Consider the following 9,594-nt stretch of genomic DNA (forward strand, 5'->3'; position numbering starts at 1 on the left):
ACACACACACACACACACACACACACACACACACACACACACACACACACACACACACACACAAACACACACGTGTTTATCTATGTATATGGGGCATTCCACGCCAAATTGGACACTATTTGGGTTTTGCATCTCCGATTTTTTTGAAAATTTTTTATGTTATAGTATTGGTTGAAAGAAGCCTCCATGATTTTTTTTAAATTTTTTTGTCAAACCGTTTTTAAAATATCGATTTTTGAAAAATTACGTTACTTTTTTTTTAAACGCCCATAACTTTACGAAAAATGGGCCAAATGGGACGTTTTTTTTTCAAAATTTTTCTTTTTAAACACACTTTTGATAAAAAATATCAAAAAAAATTTTCAAACTGTATTTCTATAAGATTTTCAAATATTTAATTTACAAAAAACACGTACTGATCGATTTTCTCCAAAATTTTTTGTAAAAAACTATCATCGATTCCACAACTTTTAAGCCTAAATTTATAATGAGATAATGACGGAATCTATTTTTTTTCGATTTCTTAATTTCCGTCTTTTATTTATCCGTGCTGAAAAATATCTGAAAAGAAAAAATAATTTACACAGGAACTACTATTAATAATTATCTGAGACATAGTGATTACTAAATAGTTTACAAATTGATTTCAGGAAAAAATACAGTTGAATTAAAGCGTTTATTATGCTTGATAACTTTTTTTTTTTTATTAAGTAGCGTTTATTTTCTTACACGTTTAAATATTTAAAAAATTCGAGATTCAACAGATGATGAAAATTGTTTAAATCTCAAAGTGCCTTCTCCGTCTGGAATGACACAATGATATTTCTGCGTTCCTGTTATTGTCTTAGCTCTAATATATCGCTTATCTAATGATTCTTTGCTCTGAATATAATCTTCGTTAGAAAAGAATTGATTTTTTGTAAATCAAAAATTTGTATCAAAAATATGAAAATCTTATAGAAAATAGAAATACAGTTTGAAAATTTTTTTTGATATTTTTTATCAAAATTGTGTTTAAAAAGAAAAATTTTGAAAAAAACGTCCCATTTGGCCCATTTTTTGTAAAGTTATGAGCGTTAAAAAAAAAAGTAACGTAATTTTTCAAAAATCGATATTTTGAAAACGATTCGACAAAAAAATTTGAAAAAAATCATGGAGGCCTCTTTTAACCAATACTATAACATAAAAAATTTTCAAAAAAATCGGCGACGCAAAACCCAAATAATGTCCGATTTGGCGTGGAACGCCCCATATATATCTTTTATCGCGTAAATTCTACAAATAAACTTTGCTTGAAAAATACATATGATATAAAAGGCACAAAAGAAACTTATGCAGAATTATTCTTAGTACAAAGTAATCGGAGCACGATCCTGGAGACATCCCGTGTCCGCGATATCGTCATCGTGGACGAGGCTCCGGGCCCAGAGAAAAAATAATTGTATTATACAAACGATAGACTCCCGATATTGTCGTACAAAATGTATGTCTACCTATCCCTATAGCTTCTTCTCCTCTCTATATTATAATGAAAGAAACGTATCCGACTGAAAAAGGCCCGTTTAGCGAGATAGGAAGCCGATGCCAGTCTCACGCGAAAAGCGAACGTCGAATTTATAACAATTGGCTGCGTTCGGGAAGCGCGCTATTAGCGCTATTGCATCATTCTATCTTTATCGCTCATCAGGTGTAAAACAAGGATAAAATAAGCAAATAGCACTAATAGCGTCTTCCCGAACGCACCTAATAAATTAGTATTTAGCATCTCTATCGAATTTCTATCGAATTTCTATCAAGAAACGAGACAGGTCATTTTTTTTCCTAAGAGAATTCAATCACTAACCGAATTTCACTAATATCTACAACGTCAGAAACGCACGTGGTCCGAGTTAGCACAGGTCCGACAAATTTCTTTCTATAGACGGCATAGTTGCCAAAATATATTTCATGAAAAGAAAATTAATCTACAAAAATCAAATAATATTATGAGCACAAAAAAATATACACGAAGAATTTATTTTGAGAATCAGAAAGATTAAAAAAAACGCGACAAAGTTTTTTCCCTCCGGATAAAATTCCAACGTGCGCTTCTAAGGTCAACGCGCATCCTTTGTAAACGAATGAATTCATATACATTTTGCTGCCAGATTTTTATTGACGTGATACAGACGGGTGTACATCTGAGCCTCAATAAAGCGCAAGTTTAATCGTAAATCAGTTATGCGAAAGATCTTAGATCTTATATTTGTCAATAAAGTTATAAAATCCGCAAACAATGCGAAAATTTGCGCATAGTCCCTCGTGATCGAATATAAATGCATCGCGTCGCTTTGCTAATGATCGGATAAACACTTTCTCGAAAACGCAACAAAATATTTGCTCCACGAAATAAGCTCGCACAAATCGCATCTGACAAAACTGAAATTTAACAATTATATGTAAAATCATAAAGCTATAAATTAGTTTTTGTTTTTAACAAGAGAAGTTGAGACACGTAGCGATAAAATTGAATGAATTTCCAACACGATAAAGATAAGTTTAATAATTTTCTTCTACGGTTTTCGTTTCTTTTTTAAAAAATAAAGATATTAAAAAAAATTAATATAAAGTAATATAAAGTAATATGTAACAAAAGTTTCTCTTGGTGTAAATTTTTAAAAGGAGGAAGCAAGTTTGAAAGAATAATATGATGAATCAACGTTCTCTGAATACATATAGAAACCATTCAATTTTTTCCCGACGCGTTGTGGAAAATATGACGGCTCCGTATAATCGTTAATTACCGCGAGACATATGCTAACGACATATGCTAACGAACGTCGTAAGCAAATTCCTCGAAACGTTCGCTACAAGAGAAAATTGAAAACATTTTTGGGACAAGAACGGAAGCGTTCGTTTGATCGTCATCGTCTTCGTTTCTAAGCCGAAAAGATGTACGTACTCCACTAAGATAAATCATAATTATTCTTGATATCAGCATTCGCGGCATCCTAAAGTCCCGATGGATAAAAACTAAATACTTGTAGCATCCGAGTTTGATTTAGTCGGGCAACGTGAACACAGTTACACGTTTGCCCGTCTCTGTGAAAAAAAACGCGACGATCACCTTTTTTCTTTCTTTTCAAATACTATGTATACTTGTAAACTATAAATGTATAAAAACGATTAGATACTCGCCGCGATGGAAAGAAAGTAACATGTACAAAACAATTTCTTTATGATTCTCGAAATCAAATCTGTTTGGATTTCTAAGCACAAGGAAAGACATCTCTTTTGCTTATGTATTATTTGACAAAGCAATGATACTCTTCATGGAGTGCAGTAACGGCTGTCGCATACTAACAATGGAAACGAAAACGAGGGCGAAAACGGATAAAAGATTGAAGCGCACTCGGAAGAGAAATGAAAGCACCGCGAGCTTCCTCTTCTCGACGGTCCTTCGACTTTATTCGTGAGGCAACAATGCTTTACGCAAATATCCAGTATTTTGTATACAATCATAATTAGCTAATCATCCGTCGACGAAACATATCGCTCGCGTTAAAACAGCCGCTTCGGCGTAAACTGCACGTTATGCAGTTATAGATAATTAACAAACTGAATAAAAATCTTAATTATTAATATCATTATGTTATAATAATTAAGATTTTTATTCAGTTTGTTATCTATACTGTTCATCAGCTGCGTTACCCTCTACTCTGATGCTAAGACTGAGTGTATATTTTTCTATATAAAGACAGAATAAAATTAGTTATATAAATCAATACTATATAAATTTAATATTTATTGCATTTGTTATAGAAGTTATTATTTTGCCCCATCAAGAATGGATAGATCCTTTGAAATAGTTTTACATCATTCATTTACTTTACAATAAAAAAATTATTTGAGGTGCAAGAGATGCAGTAAATTGCCAAGTCTAATAAGTACCCGCGTCAGTATATACTATGTATACTAATTCACATTCTCAATTGTGCTACTGTTATTATTTGTCATCAGACAATTATAAACATACACATAATAATTACCCAGTAAGCAAAAAACCATTATTACAATGTTATTGCAACGATATTCTAGAACTTGTAATGTTGTTAAATATGTAGTTCTTAATGTTGTATAGAACATCATTATGAACATACTTTGACCACGATTCCGAAATTTCAGTAATGTTGAAATGGGAGTGCCATAACGTTGCAAATAACATTGCGCTAAGGTTTTTCTATCATTCCTGTAATGTTTTTAAGATAAAAATTTAAACGTACTATCAACTTTATTACAATATTATATTAAGATTACCGTAATGTTAATTCTAACATTTATTTAAAGTTCTTATTGATGTTTTATTTCTATTACAGGCAACATGTTTTCAATAAATATGCAATAGTAATAAAATATCTCTATATTTATTGTCTAATTATTTAGATTGTTTTTTTATAAACCAGGCTTGGACAACTTTGAGCTCCAGAACCACGACACTTCTTTTCTATCCACGGAAAGTAGGGGAGTGTCGTGGCTCCGGAGCTCGAAGTTGCCCAGGCCTGTTATATACCAATCTGCATTAGGGAATAATTCACTAATTATCATAAAAAAGTTTTATTTATATAAAAATAATATATACCATATATTACAGTTTTCAGTTTATCACAATAATATCTTTGGTGAAGATCACTGATCCTAGCGTAAGGTTTTGGGATAAAACTCATCTTTCAAATAAAAAAATTTGTTACTATAATAATCACTCGCGCGGAGCCACGCAAGTAAGATAATATATTTATCACTTCCTGAAAAATAAAAGTAGAATTAAATTAGTGAAAAAGCTACTTATAAATTATAACGCGGCAAACTATAATAATTTTATTTTATAGAGAGTATATACCGAAATACATTACATTACCTTTTTAATGTTTTTTTTTTCTTACGGACGTTTGCGAATCTGAACCACTCCATTACAAAGTGTTGAAAATCTTTTTCTGTATTCCGAGGGAATATTGCTCTAAAAGCTTCTGAAATAAGAAAAATTCAATACAGTTTATTGTTAGATGAAAAAAATAAATAATGTTAATTTAACGGCAATTAAAACTTATGATAATTATTGAAATAACACAAAAGTTTCCGGAATAGTTTACATATATACTAAATCGATCAAAAATATTAGTTTATGGATATATATATTTTTTTTTTATTTCGTAAGAATTTTTAACGTGTATGTGTGTCCTGCTTTTTAACGATGATTGCTACAAAAAATAAAGAGACAATTTTAATAAATTCTGAGACATAAAACATAGCATTTAATACTGCAAGTAATATATACATTTCTTAAAAAATTACTTACTTTTAATGCTCAGAATTGTGTGTGTGTATCTCCAATTTTATAATTATTTTTTTGGCCAGTTCATGAACACATGGAGGCTAAGTCATCAGAAAATGTAGCCCTCAAACTTCTTCTAATAAAATTCTTTTCATGTTTCCCTCCAATTAACATAACCTTGTTCACCTGAAAAATTTATACTTGTAATTCTATATAATGCAGTTTATTATTATAAATTGCAAGGAAAATAATTCAGAAGACTTTTAAAATATAATAACACATATTATAGGATATTATAGAACATATTAAAGGACATATATTATAGATATAAGTTTGTAAGATTAAGAGTCAGAGTAACCATTTTTGGTTTTGAACGCATTGAGTGCTCCTCCTCAAAATTCTATTTGATCGTTTTATACATAAAATATACAGTTGAATATATTATGGAGATTAATACAAATACATTTTGATTTTTGAAGGACATACCATATTTGAAAACTTTACCGACAAAATTCTACCTTCTTTTAGAAAGTTTACATATATCGTATTGGTTGCATAGAATTACAAATGCTTTTACATAATAAAAATAGGTGTAAATCAATAAGAGCATTTGCTCAATATATTACAAAAATGATTTAAAAATTTCAAAGTAAAGATCTCGAGCTGTCAGTGTAAATATTTATTTGTTACAAAAATTGTTTATATATTATCAGTATGTTTGCTCCGTTAAAGAAAATTGTAAAAAAATATTACTGTACCATTTCCATTAAATTTAAAAGCTTAAAAATATATGAAAAGTTTGCAAGAAGATTTTTATATATAAATACTTGTTAGTACTTATTTGATATGACGTTTGGATGATTTTGTCTGTATGTTACGCCACAATCAAAATAACTATAAACATAGTAGATACAGATAATGCGCAATTACTATCTTTGCCGAGATCTTTGCTATAGGCACTACATTAAAAATAATACCAAAAAATCGGTAAAAATTACAAGCCTGGTGATCTCTTTGTCGACTCTGATGGCGCAGAATAATCGAGTTTATTTTTTCCAACTGATTTATTACGATGAAAGATAATACAATAGGTCGCTGTTTTGCACGTTCAACGGAAAATAACGAAAAGTCTTGCAAGAAGAAGGCGGAAGCAACGTCCGGAAACATAAAAATATATAGAAGTGAAAGTCTCATGCTAGTGATTTATATTTCCACCAATCGTAAAAGGTTAATCTATATAGCGTGCGCGTATCATGTAAGACATAGAATAAATTTGTAACTCTGAGTTTAGAACATAAACAGACTCTAAATTGCAAATATTATATTTACTACTCTTGGAGAGAAAGGGAGAAAAAGGGATAGAGAGAGGGAGGGAGAGGAGATATCTCTTACAGTCTTTTCTCTTAATTCTTAAATTTTCAAAGTCTGCAGATTTTATTGTGTAAATTTATATCTACTACGATTATGTAACTATTATACTAACCGGGAATGTTATTTGTAAATGTTTATAGAATTTATTATAATTGTGATAAGCAGCTTTACTTACAACTTGCATGAAAACTTCTTGATAAGTTTTTAGCATATCTTCAAATTGTCAATGGAAGATAAAGGGATGAGATATTGTCCAATCTTTGTATCTTGTACAATACTTTCCTTAGAATATTGCTCAGCCTCGCGGCCCGAGTACATCAAGAATATGTTCGATCCTTATTAATACTTTGGTATATTTTTTTTCTTCTGCAAATTTCTCTCTTATATAGGTCGAAAAATAGATCTTGAATCACCAGCTACCTATTTACAGCACATTAGATAATTGCAGGGTTCTTATCATTAATATGCAAGATTTAGAATATAATAATTACTTACCCATATAAAAATGTTGTATACAATTAAAAGCGCTCGACAGCGCACAAGCGCACAAGCACAAACGTACGTATATATGACACACTCACACATCATACGTATATGTAAGATAATGCGACTACAGTCTCCAGAACTATTACTGCTTCTGATTGGCTGTCGCAACAAGCGTGCGTTTGCTCATGATCTCGACGCACTCAAACAGCTGAAAATAATCGGCAGTAATTTGCAAGAAAATAGCAAATAATTCCACTATATAGTTTCTACCGATACCCAAAGAACGTTATTTGTAGTTAACCTAAATTATAGGTTATATAGATCATCATATCAGCTACTATTCATAGCACATATGGTTAATTGAGTTCTTATTATTAATATACAACTTTTAGAATATAATAGTTACTTATATATAAATATACTGTAAATAAAGAGCACTCCGCACTGCTCGATCCACACGTGTGTATACGCACTCACGCATCGTACGTAAATGTACGCATCATGGCTGTCGCGATGAGCGTTGAGCACAATATAAAACAATAACATTCTAACAACAGAAAATTAATATACTATCAACGTTATTTCCAAGTCCAAATTACAAGGAATTTTGAACTGTTGCATTAATCTCAAATAAATGTCAGAGTAACATTTGAAAAATATTTTCTGTAACGTTTTTAAAATATTTTAACAACATTCAGAAAAATCATATTACGAAATAATATTTTTTAAATATGTGTATAATATTATTAAAAAACGTTTAAAAAATACACATAAAGTCAATATTTTTAAACGTTAATTTAATGTTCCTTGCCCAGCAAACGCAAAAGGATTAAAAAATATTAAAATTTTTTAATACCTTTGAATCCCTTTTTTGGCGGAATTAGATAAAATTAGATGGGATTCGAAATGAGATAGTCCAATCCCATGAAATCCAAAAAAGAAATTTTTAATTCCATCCAATCCTATGGCATCCGTAAAGGTTATGGAATTGCATGGCATTAGATGGTTTAGGAAACGTCTCGCGCCTCCGTTGGGCGACCAAGCGCCGTTGTTCGTCGGTGAGCTTTTGTGTATGCCTAAGGGCATTACACGCACTACTGCCGACGGGCAATTAGCCTGAAAATGAGATTTGTAATATCTGTCAAGCACCGTAGGGGGTCCCTTTACATAGCGGTCGAGACGAAACTTTGAACTCGAGAAGATGCCCCGGCGATGCGACGCCCAGCGGCGTCGACGCAAACTGCCGGTAATGCAGATACCGCGCGGGCGTGTACTATTGTTGGCGCGTACCGCCACAGAGTTCAACACGGACACTTTTCAATCCCTGTCCTGGCATTCAATGGTATTCATTTTATTGTCAGAATAGACGGAATTCAATGGAATTCAATACGGAAATTTTTAATTCCTAGTTTGGCATTCAATGGTATTCATTTCGTTAACGGAATCAATGGTATTCAATGGAATTCATCACAAAACTTTCCAATCCCTAATTTGACATTCAGTGGTATTCATTTCGTTAACGGAATCAATGGAATTCATCACGAAACTTTCCAATCCCTAAGTCCCTAACCTGGCATTCAGTGGTATAATATTTTTGTGTCGGAATTGGATGAGATTCAAAAAAGACAAATTCTCTCCAAAATAAGGAATTCGATGATATTGAAACTATTTCAATCCCTTTTTTGGACAAAATGGTATTCGGAAAGTCCTTAATTGAATTCCTGGCAATCCCGTTTTAATTCTTTTCAATCTTTTTTCGTTTGCTGGGTGCTTACTGGGTAGATACATATTATATATATATATATACGCACATGTGTGCATAAGAATATATGTAATTTATAAAAAGCGGGTGCTTATCAGCCTTGATACGTTACTGCCTTCTGCTACGGATGGCCAGAAAGCATTTTCAGGTTCAGGCCGTATTGCTAAAGAATCCATAGACGCGGCAACGCCGCACATTGTATATATATCCCTCAGAATACGATCTGGGTTAGCGTAACCCGAGCGAATTTTGAAAGTAGCGGCGTTGCCGCGTCTATAGCATATGTCTCTCTACCGTGCGTCCGTGTGAGCAATTCAGTGGTGTGTGTACGTGTACGGACATACATACACCACTTCATAGAACCTGAAATTAGTTGGTGACACTGAAACCGGAGTTTCGCGTTGTCACCACGCAAGGTCTCCAATATCAGTTCGGCCTTTGCTTTAGTTGACAGAGTTGACATTACTGACATCGAGGAAGTTCAGCCTTAGCTTTAGCATCCCTTTAAACGTAATTCTTTCGCTCTTTGCGCACGCTGCGAATGCATCGACGCAACACACACGAGTATGACAAGCATAGTATATCCAACAATATACGTCAATAATACAATGCAATAGTCATCTCCTACAATATATATATATATATATATATATATATATATATATAT

General features: G+C 32.1%; 1 long non-coding RNA gene across 1 annotated transcript; it reads right to left on the reverse strand.

Moving 5' to 3' along the window:
* Nucleotides 1-4,577: 4,577 nt before the first annotated feature.
* On the reverse strand, nucleotides 4,578-7,696 carry LOC112466154. Its single transcript, XR_003042108.1, has 6 exons — nucleotides 7,572-7,696; nucleotides 7,175-7,373; nucleotides 6,855-7,099; nucleotides 5,333-5,494; nucleotides 4,895-5,003; nucleotides 4,578-4,781 (listed from the first exon to the last, which is right to left on the reverse strand). It is a non-coding gene; the product is annotated as an uncharacterized LOC112466154 (long non-coding RNA).
* Nucleotides 7,697-9,594: the final 1,898 nt, after the last annotated feature.

The sequence above is a fragment of the Temnothorax curvispinosus genome, unplaced genomic scaffold (genome assembly GCF_003070985.1).
Source record: "Temnothorax curvispinosus isolate PA1 unplaced genomic scaffold, ASM307098v1 QBEX01015926.1, whole genome shotgun sequence".
NCBI classification, from domain to species: Eukaryota; Metazoa; Arthropoda; class Insecta; order Hymenoptera; family Formicidae; genus Temnothorax; species Temnothorax curvispinosus.